We start from the raw sequence: 22808 nt of genomic DNA, 5'->3' as shown, positions 1-22808 counted from the left end.
CTGCTTGTCTGTCTGGTCTGCTTGTGTGGACAAAGAAGATAGCCCATATGTTTGATTTTGGGAATAGACAGGTGGCTGACAGCAGCACCCCTGAAGGCTGGAGGACCAGTTTCAGAAGTAATATGCATAAATCATGCCATTTTTCGAAAGGGGGGGGGACCATTCAGAGGAACACAGCTGGCAAACTATCAAAACAGATCAACATCTGCGTTGGCAATGTAAAAGGAACTATAGATGAAGACCTAACTAGATAGGCAGAGGCCAGCAGTCTCCAGAGATGTGAATCCTGCATTGCACTTAGTTATGACCAATGAACCTCGGTGAGCTTGTTGAAGTTCTTTTTTTTATAATGGCACAGTACTAACTGTGGAAACATTTTACATTTAAATATTCGGCTTCTACAATTCATCCACCCATTATAATAAGATAACTGAAACTGGAGTATTGTGTGAACTTCAGGATGTGCTGGGGTATTTATTTCACTGTATATAATATTATTCACACTTATAGGGGATATTCTGTTTTGGGGAGGAAAAGGACATTGCAATTTTCATCTTTTTTCTTTTTTTCTGTCTTTGATAAATTGCCTTGTAACTGTCTCCTCTACATATACTGTATATATTCATTTGATTATTTAAAGTTAATTATATGGAAAGAGGGAGGTACAGTGGGGCACTTCAGGGAATAATATTGGCCTATCCCTTTATTAGTTGCTTTACAGTTTAGGAAAGTGAGTGGTGGCTCAGGACCTAGGCTAAGGATCTGTGCTGGTATATGGGAGGTTGCCATATACCATATATAGGTTCCTGAGTCCTTAAGCAAGGCCCTTAACCTGCAGTTGCTCCAGGAGTGCTGTATAATGGCTAACCCTGCGCTGTAACCCCAAGAGGTATGCAAAAATGAACAAATTCCTAATATAAGAAATTGTATAAGGCGAAATATAGAACAACAAAAACAGTAGCGATCAGCCCGCTTTCAGCATTTTGGGTCCAATCGTTATAAACTTTGTAATTTCATGTTTTAACATTAAATAAACATTTAATAAAACCTTTAATAAAATGTTCATGAGCAAAACCCCATAAAATTCACAAAATTGCACGAATGATTTAAATGATAGTTGAATGACAATTGAAGTTCTTTGATATTGTACTTTGGATACCCATAACAACTGTGAAGGCGTCATTGGAGCAAAGAGGGGATTGCTATTGTATGATTAACAAGGTCTTCATAATTCACCAGGCTTTATTGCATTAATACATTTGCATTCTACTGGAAGTAAACAGATTTATTGGTACTCCTCCATGAAAACAGAACCAACAATTGTCTGAAATAACTTGAAACTGACAAAAGTAACTGACATCCATCATTGTTTATTTTGTATTTAACAAAATCCGAATATTTATAATAATGATACAAATGAAAATGGCATGGACAAAATGATGGGATACTTAACCTAATATTTTGTTGCACAAACTTTAGAGGCAGTCACCGCAAATGAACGATTCCTGTAGCTCTCAATGAGAGGTCTGCTACTGTCAGCAGGTAGTGAGCATAATGTTTCAGCTGTGTCAGTTTGAAGGGTGCCTTCTGTAGACTGCATGTTTGAGAATAATCCAAAGTTTTGGTCTTGGCCATTTTTGGGTGTTTTTAGTTGTTATTTTGGGTCATTATCCTGCTGGAAGATACTTGACCTGTGACTGAGACATAGCTTTCTGATACAGATTCTCGCTTCAGAATGACTTTGTAGTCTTTAGATCAGTCTTTAGATCAGGGTTAACCTGAGGTCTGTGGACCCCTAGGGCGTCCCTGGATGGATTTCAATGGGTTCGTGAGGGCCCGATAAAAATTAACATTCGTTATTCACTATACAGCGGGTACTGTTGATTTAGAGTAAATGTAGTAGTTGTGGTAGCAATGGTAGTAGAAAACATAGTAATAGTAGTAGATCTGTTTTAGTTTGCACAAGAGGATAGTATTTCATAATTATAATGAGTGGCCATTACTTTTTGCATAAAGTTTAATAATACTTTGTGTATGAGACAATCAAATCTCAATAAATAAAGTACATTGTATTCATTGCATGCAAACTTAAGTTTATGTGAGTATTTCTAGGGAAGGGGGTCCATAGCTTTCATCAGACTCTTAAGGGGGTCTGTGACTCAAAAAAGGTTAAGAATCAATGCTTTAGATTTCATTGTTCCCTTCACATTGTTCCCTTCAATGCACTCAAAGCAACCCCAAAACATAACCAAGCCTCCTCCATGTTTTCATTTTCATTAAAAGATGCATTTTTATGTTTAAGGAAAATTTAGAAGGCATCAATATTTGTTTAATTTTATGAAAATCATTTTGGTTTAATTCATGGAATGGTTTGATATTTTTCTGAAGCTTGGCAAAAGTAAAACTGAACTGTTGACAAATTTAATACAATAATGTATGTATTTTTTGGCATTATATATACAGTTAAGGTCTTAACCACAGATTGTTACTTATGTTCAACTAGGAATAAATGTGCTGACTGCCAATATTCATCAAGAAAGGCTTGTACAATTATGCGGTGAGACTGTTTATGATATATTTGTTTAAAGTAGTTACCATTCTCCTTCAGAAATGTACATTAATTTTTTATGTTGGCCATTTACTGTATGTGTTTATGAGTACTGCTATATTAAAGAAACTTTTTTTTAGATTGAGATTTAGAGGAGATATCCAAAGTTTTTTTTTTTTCCATCTACTTTTAACTTTAGAAATGCAGACAGCGGATATTTTCCAATATATCTAAATAATTCTTTCATGATTGGTATAAGTGGCAGACTATTTAAACACTGACATTTCATGTGAACAAATGCTTTGAAATAGAGCAAGCACACTAAATATGAGTATAAGTGAACCATGCCAGACATGAAAGCCATCCCCTTGTGTTATTGGCTAGTTATTTTTCACAGAGATCTATGAACCACATTAATCTAAAAATGATGTCAAACCTGTGGAGACCTATAATGTGACAGTAATTTAGTATGTATAGTAACTGAACCCACATGCTTCTAATGGTTCTTAACTTCTTAAGGCAAAATGGTTCTTGTCTATTCATATATTCTACATCAGGAATTCAAGCATGGCCAGTAATTATTAATGTACACCCTGTATACAGATGATTGATCTGATGCAGTTGGGCTAGGGTCGATTTAAATTTATTGGTAGGCTGAAAATTATATGCCATATTTTGTTTTAGACTAGTAATAATGAATCCACAATAATATTGAATTTATAGTGTATACCTTATAAAAACTATTTTTGATAGCAGTATCCTCTGTATATCTTTAAAGCACAATTTTTGTTTCTTTGTTCTTTATGCACCACTTTGTTTTTCAAGCCACAGAAATTTGGCATAGCGGTTAGGGTTAGTACTTCTCAAGTCAGTTTTTTGGGGGCAGCAAGGTAATTCAGGGTCAGTACAAGACACTCTAGTGTGATCAATCAACATAGAGACAGCACCACAGAGTCTGTAGTAGTAGTGTAGTGGTTAGTGCAATTAACTTTCACTATTTTATTTTTTACCTTTACTATTACATTTAACTTCTGTGAATGATATACAAGAGACACAGATAAAGATTTGGGGGGTACCAATGTGGTAACCTCATATGCTTGGCTTAGACACGTTAATAAACAGTTTTTATAGACAGGAGCTCATAACAGAACTGAGGTAAAATGGCAAATGTAGGATTTATATGGCAGGTTGACCAGAAGGGGTTGGTGCAGAAGAACGGGAACCAGAAATGACGTCAGCAGTGGAGGGGTCAGTCAGCTGGTCTGCAGAGGGAGACAGAGAGAAAGAAAGAATTAGAGCGACAACTCCTGGCTCGGCGGGTAATCACAGTTATTCAAACCCTTAAGCTGTCTCACCTAGGCACATGAGTAACACGCTAACTCCAGAGCCCAGACCCATCAGTTTGGGCAGCCCAAACCAACAGGTTGTGAACCTGTGAAAGAGCATTTCCATTGCTATGGAAAGTGCCCTGGCGATGGAGGACAGTAAACGTTTAAGGCTGGAGATCTAAAAACCACCTTGCAACTTGCAGGTTCAATTCCTTGTGCACCGCCAACCATTGGAGAGAAGCATGGTTAGTGACAAGGGTAATCTCATGCTCTAAGATGTAACACCTCAGTTGGGTAACTGCCCATTTGATCGGCAGAGCCCTTCATTCCAAAGTCGCTTACCTGGTTTCCCGGACCAGCAGTTTCTGGCTCAGAAACATGATGGGGAGTTCAACACCACCGATGCTCAGCTCAGCATGGCACCAAGATCTGTATCCAAAGTGTCAGTCTGGAGGAGAAAAGGCAAAGAAAAGTGCAGAGCCATTAACATAAGTGCTAACATAAGGGCTCGCTTAACACTAGAATCCCTGAAGCCTATGAAAAAAGTTGTAATGCTGAGCCACCTTAAATTCCTTCACACCTCTTCATCAGCATCTTTGTTTTGCAAACGTAACACACATGAAATGTATGTATTCTAAATGACGATATATTATTAACCCTCTACAATTACAGACACCTCACACCCAGATAAACAGACTTGAGTGGGGAGAACTTCAGCTGCGGCAGTGGGGGGATGGGATAGTAGGCTGCTTGTGCTGATTGACACATTTGCAAAACAAAGACGCTGATGATTTTGAATACCATATCACTGCATCTGGAACCCGTTTCTTTGTTAGGTCAGTCAAGGGTGCCACCCTCTCAGAGAAGCGAGGCACAAACCGGCGGTAGTAACCCACTAACCCTATGAAGGCCTGGACTTGCCTCTTGGTCTTCAGATGGGGCCAATTGAGAATGGCATCTATTTTGGAACAATGTGGTCTTACAATACCCCTGCCCACCAGGTAGCCTAAATATATGGTCTCCGTTAGCCCAAAGTAGCATTTTTTTGGGGTTCATCCGGAGGCCGGCTTCATCGAATGTATGGAGCACAGCTCTAACCTGCTGTAGATGCTGCTTCCAGGTGGTGGAATAGATGACAACATCATACAGGTAGGCAGCACTGTATGTGCTGTGTGGGTACAGATCTCTATCCACCAGATGCTGAAAAGTCACTGGCGCCCCATGCAACCCAAATGGAAGGACACAATACTGCCAGTGTTCGCTAGTGGTGCTAAAAGCGGGCTTTACCTTTGTAGGAACCTGCCAACACCCTTTTGTCATGTCAAAAGTGGTCAGATATTCTGCTTTACCGACTCACTCCAGGAGGTTGTCCACTTGTGGCATTGGATAAGCGTGAAATTGGGAGAATTGATTAAGCTGACGGAAGTCATTGTAAAACCTCCAACTTCTTTCTGGCTTAGTGACCAAGACAGTGCTCATCGAGGATGTAGTGAGTCTGCTGCCTGTCACCATTCAAAAATAGAATGAGTATTTTGGCACACTCTGCTCGGTCCCAGTAATATTGGATGGTAGTATGCTCAAAAATAAGAAAATAGGATTCAAAATAATAGCTGTTTTGCAATGGCATTAGTACCTGATTGCACACAACAATATAAGAGCAGGTCGTTGCTCAGTGATGTTTGTTCTTCATAGAATATTCTTCATTTAGATTTGTTCCAGGTGATTTTAAATATGTATTGCAACAAATAGCAATGTAAACAGTTAAAGTGTTGGGGCTCTGTGATAAAAGTAGTTTAACTTGGCACAAATTAAACAAAATAATTTGGTGTAGGAAATTTCTAAGGACCTACAGCAGATACTAATTCTTCCCTGTTGGAGGATCCATCTTCTTCAGTAGCAGGTCCATGTAGCAGCAGTGACTTCCAGTTTGGGAATGTCTTAAGTAGCGGAATCAATGGAAGGGGCAGAACCATTATACTGTAGATAGGGGAGACATTATGTCAGAATTCCTCCAAAAATACCCACCTCCATTCTAAGGTTGTCACCCCTTTATCACTACTCATGTTTTTTATTTGGACAGAGCCCACAAAGTTTTGCCCAGGACTTGCATATCTAAGAGTGTATACAAAGTACAAAAGAAGAACAAAAAGTCTCTGAAAATGTTGCATTGATTTTCTTCAGCTTTTTTCCCATGTATAGTTTTAAAAATTATGACATGTTTAAGATTATACTATAGAAGAAATTAAACATAAGGACTACGGGTTACTGGTTTAATGTTCACAGTACATAAAGAACAACACAAAAACAGACTGCACAGTTATGACAAAACCTGGGCTGGGAAATAAAATACCTGTAAAAATATTGTAATGTTGTACAGTTACTTGGTTTAAACAAAATTTACATTAAAAAAACAGTATTCTGAATAATCAGCATTTGATAATATTTTTCGTTAAGATTACTAGCGTGCTGAGGAAATGATGTAGGACATTGTACATGTATTACACAACCAGCAAAAGTGTGTACTATTGTGAACATGATTTATTTTACCAAGCAGTATGGGTCTTTTTTATTTATATGTACATATTTTTGAAATGATTGAAAATTAATTTGTTGGCTTTCAATAGTTTTATGAGCTCATTTGGTTTATTCATAAATGCTGTTTTTGTTAATATCAGATTTTCCTGAACTGAAACATTCCCTGTCCCATAACTACTACAAACCATGTAATTATTTACTTGTAAAACATTTTGGCAAATATTTGTGACAGAGGGTTTTATGTTAATTACTGTATCTGTCAGCACATGGACAGTACATCTGTTGCAAGAATGCACTAGTTTTGATACATTTTTGGAAACTGTCTAGTGGAGTGTTTCTACTTTAGCACTTGTTTTGTTGTATTTCTAAAAAAAATAATTCAAAAGGTTTTCTAGTCGCCATCTTCTTTCAAGTTACTGTACACTGGATTGTGGTTCCATCAATGAACACAGACACATTAATACACTATGGAATGCCATTGTATTGCAATCACTGTGACTGACAATTCTTTTTACTGGTTTGGCACAATAATCTTGCTTCAACCTTCATTCCTTTAAGATTTTGCACTGCTCCTCCAAGCAACTGTTTTTTTCTGGTGAAATATAGTTAATGCTATCTGTTAAAATAAAAGGGAAATATTATAGACCGTTAAAAAGAAAACAGTGTATACTTCAGTCATACTCATGTACAATGAGATTTTACTTTATTGAGCATTTATATCACATTGCAATAAGTGTCACGCCAGAGAGAATGAAAGAACCAGATGGTAAACTAGAGGTAAACACCAAAGCCGAAGTCAGAAAACCAGGAAATTAAAAAAGGAATCTAGCAACAAAACCGAAACATGACGTGAAACTCATAGTTGAAAATATCAGAAACATATTTTTAAGCTTAAACAAATAAGAATCACAAACAAACTTGGCATTTCTTTAAGGAATCCACAAAATCAGATGAGGAAGTTATCCCAGAGAGTGACCTTTATACCCCTTGACCCCTAAAATCACTTGCTTTGTGACCTCTAACGTTGCTTTTAATAACTACATAACAACCATCAAACAAAGCTTCTTGTGAAGAAAAAAATGGTGTAACAGGAGAACACAAATTAATAAATAATAATGTGTTAATTATAATAACAAAACATAAAATGATCCTCCGAATAAGAAAATAATCATCATGTCAATAAGAAAAACAGTTCAGTCAATAATACAATTAAGGTCACATTTCATATATGTTTAAAATTGAATTAAAGTCAAACTTTTCACCCCTCTCCTAAATAATCTATGCAAGAACAGTGCCCATTATGAAGTAGTTGCTCACGTATATTGAGACATAAAATTTGGTAAACAGAAGTCTGACATGTTTATTTTAAAATAGTATGCATGAATTCTTGACAAATTCTGGTGAAAGCTTTGGACCATTCCTTGATGAACTCTTTATCTAGTTTTATATTATATAGGGCATAACCTACCTGCTCTGTTATGAAGGGAGGGTTTCAATTCTTCCAAATGAGTATGATAAGTCAACATGCAAGCAATGTAGTGTAGGATATCATGATAGAATTTCTGTGACACGTTGTTCCATTAGGTCTTATTTTAGATAATGCTTCTAAAGGAATAATGGGTTTTGGGGTTGTAAATTTGAAAATTTGACAGATAAGCAAATATTTTTCCCCAGAATGGGGAAATTTGATAGGAGATAGGTACCTGCGTTGTAATTTTTAAATGAATTACAACATGTTTTGGACAGATTTATCAACAATGTATCGGGTCCAGGGCTAAATTACATTTCTAATGTGAGATTTTAAATGACAGATCCTATTTTCATTGTTACCTAATATCATTCCAGTGTGCATTTCTTCTTGCTGAAAGACTGGTACTGAAGAGATATAAAATAATGGTGATGCTGCTTTTCTTCATCCTTACTAACTAGTACAGCTTCTAGCGCAGATATTGATGGAAAATTGGGGAAATTGGCAGATTTCTTTTGACAGGTTCTAACATGTACATTGAAAAAGAGGTGGTTACTGAAAGATTGTATTTGAATCATAGTTGTACAGAAGATGTATACATGTTGTCTGTACATAGTTCTCTAAGGGATATCGAGAGACGTCTATTAATTAAACACGGTGTAGATCAGTGGTTTTCAAGTTCAGCCCTGGAGAACCCTTACAGCTGCATGTTTTCATCCCAACCAATTTCACATTTAATGTGTCATTCTTACCTTTAATTGTGTAGATTGTATAGATTAGGGCAGGATTATTTGATTTTCGTGCATGATAGAATATGAGAAAAGTATCTCAGCCTTAAAGTATCTATGTTTGTAATATATTTTGTGGATATAATGTACTACCAGATAGCTTAGAAAAATAATAGTTATTTACTATAGCACAGAACAAAGCATACAGAGACAAGTTTACAAATTAGGAGTGTGTGACCTTCTGCAATCTCTTCAGTATCTTCCAAGCACCATTTTTGCATCTAGATATTACAAGAAGAAGCACCAGATAGAGCATTCCCTATTCTCCCCAAATATACACCTTTCAGAAGGATACAATGCTGAAAGAGTGGACTGTGGAAACTGTAATAATTATAAATGTTATTTTGAACATATAGGGAAAAAAATTCTACACTTATGAGTAATCTCAAGGCTAACATTCCCCTCTTCCCCAGCTGACTACTTTATTGTTATCTCTTACATTCACTTTTTTTACATGACTTAATTAGGGCAAAGTAGTGTGCTTAAGGAACCCACATATATAATGAAAATTTGTCCTTTTAGTGCACTTGGATAATAAAATCAAACATATTGTTTTAAAGCAATGAAAACTCAAATATACTTGCTTTTAAAATCAACCCATTGGTTGCAGGTTTTCATTCCAACAGCTTTCCTAATGGCACTCTGTTTCCTATTTAATTTGTAGTCTTGTTCTCTGTTCTTCAACAACGTAGAAGGAGGGTGGGTGTGGTGCAGACAGCCTATTGTCCAAGCGAACAGTTATGGGCTGTAGACAGAACAGTACATATTACTTTAAATGGGGGAGAGAGTGAAGTGGCTTAGAACTACTTAGATTCCTGTCTTGCTTCAAAATGAAATAAGAATGAGTAAGAAAGTATGCAATATGGGGAACCAAACATGAAATTTATGAACTATAAATAATATCTAAAGGAAGTGCTCAGCACCTGTATTTGAAGTGTAAGGTCTGCAAAGTATGACTTGTAAAGTTTTGAGTACGAGTTCTGTAAAGATTAAAATAAAACAATAATGCAATTGCACCCTGAAACAAATCCTGACTGAATTTAAAATTGCTTTTAATTTTTACTGGTTATAAAAGCCATGCCTGAAGGAAGTTGAATTTGTGGCTTCCAAAGATTTATGATTTGCCTGTGTTTGAAGAACAGAATTTATTATTGCTGTGTCTTGGTACATGGTGTGATATGCGCAACATAGCTTACTAACTCTTTTTGGTCTTTAAGAAATGTCCAATTCTATGTGAAAGCATTTGGCACTACTAAATTAGCAAAGGATCTGATTAAGTACAAAATCAGGATGGAAGATTTAAAATCATGACACAGAGTATTACACTCAGCAATGAATAAAATAATGTAGCTTCAAAACAACACTGCCATTGTTTCTCAAGGATTACAGTAGGATCTAAAGTGTCAGGATTAAGCCTGGCTTTTAACAAAAGGGTATTTGATAAAAATATGTCTAGCAAAATCCTCATAAGACAGCACTGTTCAATCATAAAGAGGTGCAGTTTGATGATGACAACAAATAATATAAAAAGAACCCACCAAGTAATTTGCAAACATAGCATAAAGTAATAATATTTATATACAGTGGTGCCTTGGTTTGCGAGCACAATTCGTTCCGGAAACGTGCTTGTAATCCAAAGCACTCGTGCATCAAAGTGAATTTCCCCATAAGAAATAATGGAAACTCATGATTCATTCCACAACCCAAAAATATTCATATAAAAATGATTAATACAAAATATAAAGTAAAAATACATAAAACAAATCAACCTGCACTTTACCTTTGAAAAGAATCGTGGCTGTTGTGAGGGAGAGGAGAGGAGGAGGATTATTGTGTAGGACGACTTTTAGTATAACTATTGGAATCACTGCTCTCTGTTACCTCACTGGAATCTTTTTCTTGTTTTTGCGACTTTAACAAGGTGCCTATTCAATGACAGTTGCTATTACCTCCTTTTGAGGCACTGCTACAGCCTTATTCACAATTTTTTTTTGCTGCAGTACAGTTACTAAAGAACAGTCACTACACTTGGACACAAAATAAAAAAAGTAAACAGTAAACAGTATATGCTCATACGGATGATGACTGTATGAGTGACGCACGCCGACTAAGACCAAGTGTGGGAGACAATTACCCACAATCCCGCAGGGAGAGAGAGAGAGAACCACCATTGGCTCAGTTGTGATCACGTGATGCTCAGCAGACAAAGCGTATACATGCTACTCGTATTGTAAGACCTGGCTCGTTTATCAAGTTAAAATTTATTAAAAATTTTAGCTCGTCTTGCAAAACACTTGCAGAACAATTTACTCGCAATCCAAGGTTTTACTGTACAGTGATCCCTCGCTATATCGCGCTTCGCCTTTCGCGGCTTCACTCCATCGCGGATTTTATATGTAAGCATATTTAAATATATATCGCGGATTTTCGCTGCTTCGCGGGTTTCTGCGGACAATAGGTCTTTTAATTTCTGGTACATGCTTCCTCAGTTGGTTTGCCCAGTTGATTTCATACAAGGGACGCTATTGGCAGATGGCTGAAAAGCTATCCAGCTTACTTTGTCTCTCTCTCTCTCTCTCTTGCGCTGACGTAGGGGGTTGTGAGCAGGGGGGCTGTGTGCAGCTGCTTCCTGAAGGACAGGCTGCACGGAGCTTCGCATACTTAAAAGCTCAAAGGGCACGTATTGATTTTTTTTATCTGTCTCTCGCTATCTCTCTCTCTCTCTTCCTTGCTCCTGACAGAGGGGGTGTGAGCTGCCGCCTTCAACAGCTTTGTACCGGCGGTGCTTCGCATACTTAAAAGCCGTATTGATTTTTTTTTTGACTGCTTGCTTTGCACTCCTTTGAAAAGGAAGATATGTTTGCATTCTTTTAATTGTGAGACAGAACTGTCATCTCTGTCTTGTCATGGAGCACAGTTTAAACTTTTGAAAAAGAGACAAATGTTTGTTTGCAGTGTTTGAATAACGTTCCTGTCTCTCTACAACCTCCTGTGTTTCTGTGCAAATCTGTGACCCAAGCATGACATTCTAAAAATAACCATATAAACATATGGTTTCTACTTCGCGGATTTTCCTACTTCGCAGGTGGCTCTGGAACGCAACCCCCGCGATGGAGGAGGGATTACTGTATATAAAATTCTCATTCCTGCTTCATCCATTTCAGGAACTCAGTTGGCAAGAGCCTATTCTAGCTGCATAACTTGCAGCAGGATTGAACTGTGAATGGTTCTCTATGATTCTTACTCATACATAAACCCAACTACAGATATCGTGCTAATTTTAAAGTAAAGTAAAAGGTAAATGAGATGTACAAAGGAAAATCAAGGTACTCATTGAAAGATTTACTTAGACACAGAATATACAGTATGTGTAAACACAGGGGCAAGGCAGGTCTCTTATGGCTATGAGCACCAGTGCTAACTGCATCCAGTAAGACGTTTAACATAATAACAGACAAAGCATCTACAATACTCTTAAATTCAAAAGCTTTCACAATGCCACTTGGCCAAGTGTTTTAATTACTAGCTATATATTACCTGTGATAGGACATGCTGCTTGTGGCTGCTTTTACACACATAATTTAAAAAAATGATACACAAAACAGATAATTCAGAAGCCTAAATAGACCTGAACAAATAGTTGAAACCTTCTGCACCTAATTAATATGTGTTACAGTCTTGCTATCTGGTTGGGTGGCTTTCCCACTAGGCTACCACAATATCATGCCAAAGCACACCCTGACTCTCCTTCTGTCTGTTTTACTTCAGCCTTGACTTCTTATATTCCTGCTAGTTCAGACATTTTCCATAATTCTCCCAACTCTACTTTCAATCAGCCATTGATGTTTTAATTTAATTTAACGCCTCCAAAAGGGGTACTTCCAGCAAAGCCTTTGTGTTGCTTCTGGGATTGGGATGCCAACACAACTTCTCCAAGGACAGCAGACAGAATTACACCTGAAGTCCATGTACCATTCAGTTGGTTTTGTAGCACCAGGTCTCCAAGGCAATTCCACAGATGCCTGCACTAGATGCCTGAGTGAACACACTCCCCATATATTTGCTTCTGGGATTATGTATCCACTAGCAGCTATGAGATGTAATTTCTTTCATTCAGCTCCTTGGTCTTACTCAGACTGGCACCACTGGCCATGGTCCTCTGCTCTTCAATGTCATTTGGAGCACTACATACTTCTCTCTCACCATTTTAAATTTATATTGTAGCCCTTGAAATATATCATATACCTCGTATACAAGACATTCTGATGCCTAGCAGCTCCTGTATTAGCATTGTGGCTCTCTCACATCTGTGGGACTTAAACCTGGTGGCATTGCCCCTTTCAGTCTCTTGCTAGCTAGGCACCCCTCCCTTGCATACCTGATTCAATTCTGAATGGGGTAAACACAGTGAGACGCCATAAGCTATAACTGCCTTTGCAAGCATACTGTATAAAGAATGAATATATAATTAGTAAAACTGTGTTGCTGATTCTGTTTTATACTGTTATATTTTTTTCCCTGCGATATTTGTCTGTCTTTATCTAGTACTCCTAGTATTATTTATATTCTAATAGCAGGGCTTTTTCTTAGAAAGAACAATCTGCTTTTTGTTATTTCAGCTTTAGCATTGAAAGAGTTTTTGTTAAAACAAAGAACTGGTCTAACAGAAAAACTAAAAACTTTAAAAATATTTTGCCAGTGGACAGTATATTATTTGAAAACATAAAAGTACATTTGGTCAGAGGTTTTGCTGTTACAGTGCTTGTTTTCCCATCTTTAAAAGATTTCTTGATGCACAATTCCAGAAACTATTTCTTTAAAGATTTCCAGCTACCACATATGAATCACATTAAAGGTAAGTAGACCAAACAATGTCCATGGAAAAAGTAACAGCTTAAGTGACTACAGTGCCTTCCACAAAAAGGCGCTTGTCTAATTTTATTACAACATGGTATATAATACAGGCTTATGAAGAGTTAAAAGATTAGTTGCATTCAGAAGATTAAAATTCCTGGATATTTAGATCTTCTAAGAGGCCCATAGTGTTACAAGGAGACCAAAGCTATTGCTTTGATTAACATAGATATTTATCCAAGAAGTCCGGTCTATGATTTTGTTGTGCATTTACCTTGTTAATTGATAAACAGTAGGCATAATTCCATTGAATCTACAACAGCATGACCAATGGCAAATAAGCTATCTTCTTTAACTATACATCTTTTTATAAATTACAGACCTGACTTTATCCATTGTGCTTCTAATCCCATTTTTTACTGTTTAAATTTTTATTTTTCACATATCTGTTAATCTTTTCAAAAACATGCAATTTGTAGTATGTTAAAAACTACTGTCATTACAGTGCAATTCAATATAATGTCAGTCATTTCCTTAAGTGTAAGGGCATTATGCAATACAGTGTATTGTGGTTTTCTGTTCTGTCTTGTTTATGAATTACATGACAACACTTTATTGTTGGATCTCAGTATATTAATTTTACTTAAAAGGCTCAGATTGCTAACCATACTTCATGTGAGATCTCTATAAATTATGTAATTTTTTTTGCAAGAGACTGTTCCATTCAGCCTCATTCATGCTTTCTTTCAGAAACACTTATCAAAAAAAACTCTCCTTGTCAGTTGCTGGGAACTAGATACAGAGTCTCCCATCTTTCCTTTTGGTATTATTTACCACAACATACAATGAATTATAATTAAATTTATGTCAGGACTAGGGAAAAGCATTCTGGAACTCATTATCACTACAAATTTGAAGAAGAAATATAACTAGGTTCTCATTTTTTTGAAAAGATTCTATTTAAGTGGATGATAAAAACCTCATTCATTATAGTTTAATATTGACACATATAAACTGAAACAAAATATTAATAGAGACAGTGTCTAGAGCCAGGCATAGAGGGTGGTCCAGGTTATCTGTTTCTCTTGCCCTGGCTAAAGGGTGAGAAAAATGGAGGCAATAGTTACCTTGGGATCCTTAAGGTTCACCCTGCAATTCCAGATCTCTTCTCCTAGCAATTGGTGTTGTGTTTAACAGGTTTGGTTACTTATTGTAGGCCAATGTCTTACATACGTCCAGTTAAAATCCTTAACCCTGCTTAACCCTTCAGTGAAACCCCTAGGTTGGAACACCCCCAAATGAACTTCTGGAAAAGTGTATCTAAGTCAAAGTAATATTAAAAGAGATTATTGTATTTATTAAAGCACAAAAATAAAGTAAAATGCAAATGATGTCAAATATACTGTAATACATTTAGCCTGTTGCTGCTTTAACTGTTAACTTCTATAATAGAAATATATCTCTATTATAAAAAAAAATCTTGGAAGGTTTGGAAGGAGACGATAAGTGATTTTCTTGGAGACACTTTAACGTTCTGCAAGACAAGGCATTGAGACAAAAGGACAGCTGCTGTACAGGCTTTTAAATGATCAACGTGCTGCGAGACAAGCACAACACGCAGCTCGGCAGCAGCAGCAAGCCAGTAGCTGATCCGTCCACTTATCCTTAGCATGCGTTCAGCCAACCCCCCTTCACAACGCGAGCATCAGAGACACGAAGTGGTTGGTGCATAGTGGGCCCCGAGGGTCAAGCGAAGCGAGCAGGGGGCAAAGCCTAGCCCCTAGTAAGTAACAAAGAAAATATTCATACAAAAATTCACTAGCGATGACACAGATTCAGACCTTCCACTCTGTCTTCAAGATGATATATATTTATTTCAAATCTCTTTGGGTTTTTATTTAGAATTCATGTTCAAAAGTATCCAGAGCTAGCTACTTCTTACTCATCTTTCGTCACACCCAGGACACTTCCTGCTGAGAAAGTGTACTACAGTACTTCTTATTGTATAGGCAATTTCTTTTTAAATCGAATAACCCTAATACATAAGATTAAAATATACATTTCTTTGCATAAGTAATTTTCCTAATTTCTAAATCTGTTTTCACTGCCATTTGTCATAAATGTCATACTATTCAACGTTACTATGATTAAACAATTAGTTAATTATTTCAGACCATAATGCTAGGATAATAAAACCAACTGGTTTAAAAGTTCATGTTTTCTTGCTGCACTTAACTGGGGAATTGGCTTTTGTGGTTTTAAATGAAACCCTTAACCTCATGTACAGCTCATTGCTTAATTTTCAAATTTTCCAGACTCACATCCATGTCATGACAGTCTCAGTCATTTGATATCTGAGTTCCTTTTGTCCATTTCTGACCATATCTGGTACTTAGGCTGAGCTTTCGTTGGTGGTCCTTGGTGAACTGTTTTCTTGACAACGGAATAGATACAGTTTTTGAGCTTTTATAGAAAATAGCCTTGTTGAAAACCATAAACTACTGCATGTAGTAAATAAACTGCCTCACAACTCCAGCTACCTGAGTTTGATTCCTGGCCTGGTCACTATCTGTGTTGAACATCATGTTCACTTGTTTTAGCAAAGGTTTAATCTGAGTACTTTGGAGTTTCCTTCTATTTTCTTCAATGTTTGTATTAAGTTAACTATCAACTCTAAATGAGGAATGAAGCTGTGAAAAGGTTAGAGTGAGACATAGCATCTGTAAAAAAAACGGAGTCAGTAGAGACCAAAAGGCAATCTGAATCTCTACTGAAATCTCTTGTTCGTTTCCCAGAGACTTTCTTTTTAAAAAGACTTTGAGAGAGTCAGGAAGCTCACTAATAGTAAAGGAGCTTCAAAAAGTGAAGCATCAGCCCGAGAAAGTTTGGTGAAGCTAATGAAGAAATGAAGGAGCCAAGTGCATCCAGAGAAGAGGGGAATCAGATGAAAAAAGATCAGTATAGAAATCTGCAAAATGATCATTCATTTCCAGGTTTTTTTTGGCAATATCTGTGTTTTGATTTAACAGCTGAAACAAAGGTGAAATATTCACATTTATGTATCCTGTGAGCTAACAGTTTACTTGGCTTTGCTTTACGAGTATAATATTGTGTCCTGGTATGATGTTCTTGAAATTCAGCCATATGTAAAAGTAGCCCATTGAGACTGCCCTTGGTCTGGGAATATAGACGTCAAGTGCTGGCTGTAATATGTAATGATATATGTATAAATTCCAAATTATTCAGATGTAACTTGAGCTGTGTAATTTTTTCTTCCTGTTTGATTTTTAAAACATTGGCTTGTTTTCAGTTTTAGCTCATTTTTCAAAGAACCTCTTTTACTTTAGTTTTTTTCATGTAGTACGAATAATAAGGACTACATAAGTAACAACCTATACACCACACTTAATTTGCTGGAAGTCACTTCATCCTCTGCAATTAAAATTTGTTATTATCCATATTTATGTTTTTACTGTTGTGTTAATGTTCCTAAAGGAAATACAATAGATATTTCCCTTTGATAGAGTGTACTTACACATAGGCTCAGCTATGGTACTGAAGGTTTGATTTATTATGTGTTTGTGCCCATTATTATATACTGGAAAACTTTAACACATGTTTAGACACCATGCAGCAGAACACAAGAGCAAGATTTGGTTAAACATGGCATGTCCATAATTTTTTCACAAACTAATTTCTTCTCAACTAAAATGTACTGTACTGGAAACCATAAAACTGCTCATATTAGACAGAAATTATGATCTGTTATGTAGGGAATTATTCTTGATTTTCACATTAAAAACCTTCAATCCATCTGGACATAATGTGGAAAATGATCTTAGCTGCTTACTTTAAATAGGGGAGGCTCACTCAAACAACCCCTATCCCTCTTTGGTATACACCATCCAACCTAATAAAAGGATAAGTGTCTGTGAGTCTGTCTGGTCTCTATATCTCTGTCATTCCAAACAATGGTGCACTACAAAGATTTTCTGTAACAAAATGCATTGCTTTTATTTTTCCAAAAAATGGTGCGTCACAAACATTAACACTACTTTGAGAAATCCGATACCAAGTGGCATATAACATAGATACATGAAAATGTTAACACTGAGGTCTACGATGATTACTTAGATTTTAACCCATTTTATACAGGAAACACAACCAGTGTACACATAATACTTTATGTAGATATAAAAATTTACTATCTTCATTGAAACCTGTTTTTAATCCAGATTTTTCTATTCTGAAATAAATGCAGTTACACATAAAAGTAGCTTCAAATTATTGTTAATTTTCTGAAATCTATTTTAACAGTGTCTGTTTCTTCCTATTTAATTTTTCTTAGTAGAGATGTATTCCTCCTTTCCCTATACATATACTTTGAAATAATGCCATATATATATATATATATATATATATATATATATATATATACAGTATACATCTTGAAAGTATTCACAGCGCATCACTTTTTTCATCTTTTGTTATGTTACAGCCTTATTCCAAAATGGATTAAATTCATTTTTTTCCTCAGAATTCTGCACACAACACCCCATAATGACAACGTGAAAAAAGTTTACTGGAGGTTTTTGCAAATTTATTAAAAATAAAAAAACTGAGAAATCACATGTACATAAGTATTTACAGACTTTGCTCAAAACTTTATCGATGCACCTTTGGCAGTAATTACAGCCTCAAGTCTTGTTGAATATGATGCCACAAGCTTGGCACACCTATCCTTGGCCAGTTTCGCCCATTCCTCTTTGCAGCACCTCTCAAGCTCCATCAGGTTGGATGGGAAGCGTCGGTGCACAGCCATTTTAAGATCTCTCCAGAGATGTTCAATCGGATTCAAGTCTGGGCTCTGGCTGGGCCACTCAAGGACATTCACAGAGTTGTCCTGAAGCCACTCCTTTGATATCTCGGCTGTGTGCTTAGGGTCATTGTCCTGCTGAAAGATAAACCGTCGCCTCAGTCTGAGGTCAAGAGCGCTCTGGAGAAGGTTTTCATCCAGGATGTCTCTGTACATTGCTGCAGTCATCTTTCCCTTTATCCTGACTAGTCTCCCAGTCCCTGCCGCTGCAAAACATCCCCACAGCATGATGCTGCCACCACCATGCTTCACTGTAGGGTTGGTATTGGCCTGGTGATGAGCGGTTCCTGGTTTCCTCCAAACGTGACGTCTGGCATTCACACCAAAGAGTTCAATCTTTGTCTCATCAGACCAGAGAATTTTCTTTCTCATGGTCTGAGAGTCCTTCAGGTGCCTTTTGGCAAACTCCAGGTGGGCTGCCATGTGCCTTTTACTAAGGAGTGGCTTCCGTCAGGCCACTCTACCATACAGGCCTGATTGGTGGATTGCTGCAGAGATGATTGTCCTTCTGGAAGGTTCTCCTCTCTCCACAGAGGACCTCTGGAGCTCTGACAGAGTGACCATCGGGTTCTTGGTCACCTCCCTGACTAAGGCCCTTCTCCCCCGATGGCTCAGTTTAGATGGCCGGCCAGCTCTAGGAAGAGTCCTGGTGGTTTCGAACTTCTTCCACTTACGGATGATGGAGGCCACCGTGCTCATTGGGACCTTCAAAGCAGCAGAAATTTTTCTGTAACCTTCCTCAGATATGTGCCTCGAGACAATCCTGTCTCGGAGGTCTACAGACAATTCCTTTGACTTCATGCTTGGTTTGTGCTCTGACATGAACTGTCAACTGTGGGACCTTATATAGACAGGTGTGTGCCTTTCCAAATCATGTCCAATCAACTGAATTTACCACAGGTGGACTCCAATTAAGCTGCAGAAACATCTCAAGGATGATCAGGGGAAACAGGATGCACCTGAGCTCAATTTCGAGCTTCACGGCAAAGGCTGTGAATACTTATGTACATGTGCTTTCTCAATTTTTTTATTTTTAATAAATTTGCAAAAACCTCCAGTAAACTTTTTTCACAATGTCATTATGGGGTGTTGTGTGTGGAATTCTGAGGAAAAAAATGAATTTAATCCATTTTGGAATAAGGCTGTAACATAACAAAATGTGGAAAAAGTGATGCGCTGTGAATACTTTCCAGATGCACTGTATATATATATATATACAGTATATATATATATATATATATATATATATATACAGTATACATATATATATATATATATATACTGTATATATACAGTGGAACCTCGGTTTGCGAGTAACTTGGTTTACGAGTGTTTTGCAAGACGAGCAAAAATTTTTAATAAAATTTGACTTGATAAATGAGCGAGGTCTTGCAGTACGAGTAGTATGTATACGCTTTGTCTGCTGAGTGTCATGTGATCACAACTGAGTTGATGGTTCTTCTCTCTCTCGCTGCGGGATTGTGGGCAATCGTCTCCTATTCTCTGTCTGAGTCGGCGTGCCTCACTCATATAGTCAACATCCGTACGAGCGTATAGTGTTTACTGCAGCATTGTGACTGTGTGCGCGCGCATGTGTGTTTATGTGTGTGTGCGCGCACGCGTTTGTGCTGTGACGTGCGAGTCCCCGTCTTGCACCCTAAAACACGAAGCTGAGTCTCAGTACTTTAGCAACACCAGCTTTATTCAGCTTGAAACAGGAACAGCGCGGTTAGTTATTGTAGCGGGATCTGCCGCTCTCCTATACACAGACACAGCAGTCAGGCAGGGCCCTGCACATTTATAATGTTCCTTGTGCCTTGTATCACCCATTGACGGCAGGCGCTTATAGCATGTCTGCGATCTTTTCGGATTCGCTTTTACGGCGAACTGCTACAGCGCTGGGAGACTGCGATTGCTTTGGGACGCTTTTCCGCGTGTCGTCCCATTGGGTGCAATCCCACAAGAGTTTAGAAACTCACTCACACCAGCCATGATTCTTTTCAAAGGTAAAGTGCAGGTGAATTTGTTTTATGTATTTTTACTTTATATTTTGTATTAATCGTTTTTATATGAATAGTTTTGGGTTGTGGAACAAATCATCTGAGTTTCCATTATTTCTTTGTACTACGAGCACATTTCCGGAACGAATTATGCTCACAAACCTTGGTTCCACTGTATATATACAGTAATCCCTCCTCCATCGCGGGGGTTGCGTTCCAGAGCCACCCGCGAAATAAGAAAATCCACGAAGTAGAAACCATATGTTTATATGGTTATTTTTATATTGTCATGCTTGGGTCACAGATTTGCGCAGAAACACAGGAGGTTGTAGAGAGACAGGAACGTTATTCAAACACTGCAAACAAACATTTGTCTCTTTTTCAAAAGTTTAAACTGTGCTCCATGACAAGACAGAGATGACAGTTCAGTCTCACAATTAAAAGAATGCAAACATATCTTCCTCTTCAAAGGAGCAAACAAATCAATAGGGCTGTTTGGCTTTTAAGTATGCGAAGCACCGCGGCACAAAGCTGTTGAAGGCGGCAGCTCACACCACCTCTGTCAGGAGCAGAGAGAGAGAGAGAGAGACAGATAAAAAAATCAATACTTGCCCTTCGTGCTTTTAAGTATGCGAAGCACCGTGCAGCATGTCACTTCATGAAGCAGCTGCACAGAAAGTAGCCAACGTGAAGATAATCTTTCAGCATTTTTAGACGAGCGTCCGTATCGTCTAGGTGTGCAAACAGCCCCCCTGCTCAATCCCCCTACGTCAGGATCAGAGAAAGTCAGCGCAAGAGACAAAGAAAATTAAGCTGGGTAGCTTCTCAGCCATCTGCCAATAGCATCCCTTGTATGAAATCAACTGGGCAAACCAACTGAGGAAGCATGTACCAGAAATTAAAAGACCCATTGTCCGCAGAAATCCGCGAACCAGCAAAAAATCCGCGATATATATTTAAATATGCTTACATATAAAATCCGCGATAGAGTGAAGCCGCGAAAGGCTTTCTAGTCCGGCCCTCACCCCCAGGCCGCCAGGAGGAGCTCTCCCAGCAGCGTGGACATGCCCTGAGTTCCAGCAGGGCCTCATGGACTATGTAGTTTTTATACACAGCCCTGCTGGATACCTTGGGGGCCACCAGGCGTCGCTGTAGGGGGGCTCGTAGGCTCGCATGTGCCCTATAACCCGGGAATACGTCACGGTCACGTGACAGGAAGAAACGATGTGCTCCCGAGTTGAAGAAAAGGACTGTTTACCCTGACCCGGAAGGGAAAAGGAACTGTGGACTGTTGAATGGGAACACCTCCGGGTCAGGGTGTATAAAAGGACTCTGGGAAGCCCAGTACACTGAGCTGAACTGGGAGGAAGGGTGGCGAAGTGTCTGGGAGTGTGGAGGATTATTGCTTATTGTGTTTATTATTGATTAATTATATGAGTATTGTGGAGTGGAGGGTGCTTGGTGCACATTATTATTATATAATAAATAATAATTGGACTTTTATCTGGTGTCTGACGTCTGATCCAAGGGTTCAAGGGGTCACGGAGACTCTTAATCTGTCACAATATATATATATATACGATTCACTTATTCATTTTTTTTTATAATTTCCATCTACTTATGATCAAGACTAACAGGACCATAATGTGAGCATTGTTACACATGCGCATCAGTGGATCATCCTCCGGACTCCTCTGAGGTACAGTATGTACTACCACCTCAGGTCAAGAGGGGGCACTGACAATAAACTTATACCCTTTTATTCCCTCCACTCCGGTCCTTCTGCTACATATCCCACGGTTCCTGAAAAGAGGTGTGACTCAATATGAGAATGCAACACAGGGTGGTGTTTCTTTCCACCGTGACTATAACCAATGTAGCCAACTTTGTTTGGCAGTGATCAAAATTCAATGGAATGAAGAGACATGGACATCCAGGATCATGAACAATAACCCATTAATTTCTTTTTACAAAAGTAGAAAATGGGCAGTATTAATGCACAATACATACACTGGCTGCTCTCTGTTCCATCTCAAGCATCTATTATGCTTTGAGAGAAAGCGCGGAAGAGATCAGGAGGTATGCCAGATGCGTCACATTAATAATGTCCCCACCAGAAACTGATTAGAAGGAACTCTGTGCACCACACTTCTGTACCCCTAATTACTATAACACACTCTACAACAAAATTAAATATATAAGACCACTGAAACTATTCTTTTCACGCTGCTACATTCTCCCTCATGAACTTCACAAAACTTTCCCATACAGAGCACAACAGTAAATGGTAGTCTTCTGCACACACACCGTAACTTTCATGTAGCATTAGTGCAAACCAAATCTTAAGGGTAAGTGACACCTAGAGCTGATCAGACTCAATAGTACCCCTTGCTTGGGAAGTGCCTTATACA

General features: G+C 37.9%; 1 long non-coding RNA gene across 1 annotated transcript in view; it reads right to left on the bottom strand.

The window, feature by feature from the left end:
- Positions 1–6779: 6779 nt before the first annotated feature.
- Positions 6780–22808, bottom strand: part of LOC127526011 (uncharacterized) — a 37920-nt gene continuing 21891 nt past the window's right edge. The window contains exon 2 of the long non-coding RNA XR_007933637.1: positions 6780–7027. This is a non-coding gene — a long non-coding RNA (uncharacterized LOC127526011). The remainder of the gene's footprint in view (positions 7028–22808) is intronic.

This window comes from Erpetoichthys calabaricus, chromosome 1, assembly GCF_900747795.2.
Source record: "Erpetoichthys calabaricus chromosome 1, fErpCal1.3, whole genome shotgun sequence".
Lineage (NCBI taxonomy): Eukaryota > Metazoa > Chordata > Cladistia > Polypteriformes > Polypteridae > Erpetoichthys > Erpetoichthys calabaricus.
This window is presented reverse-complemented; position numbering and strand designations above follow the sequence as displayed.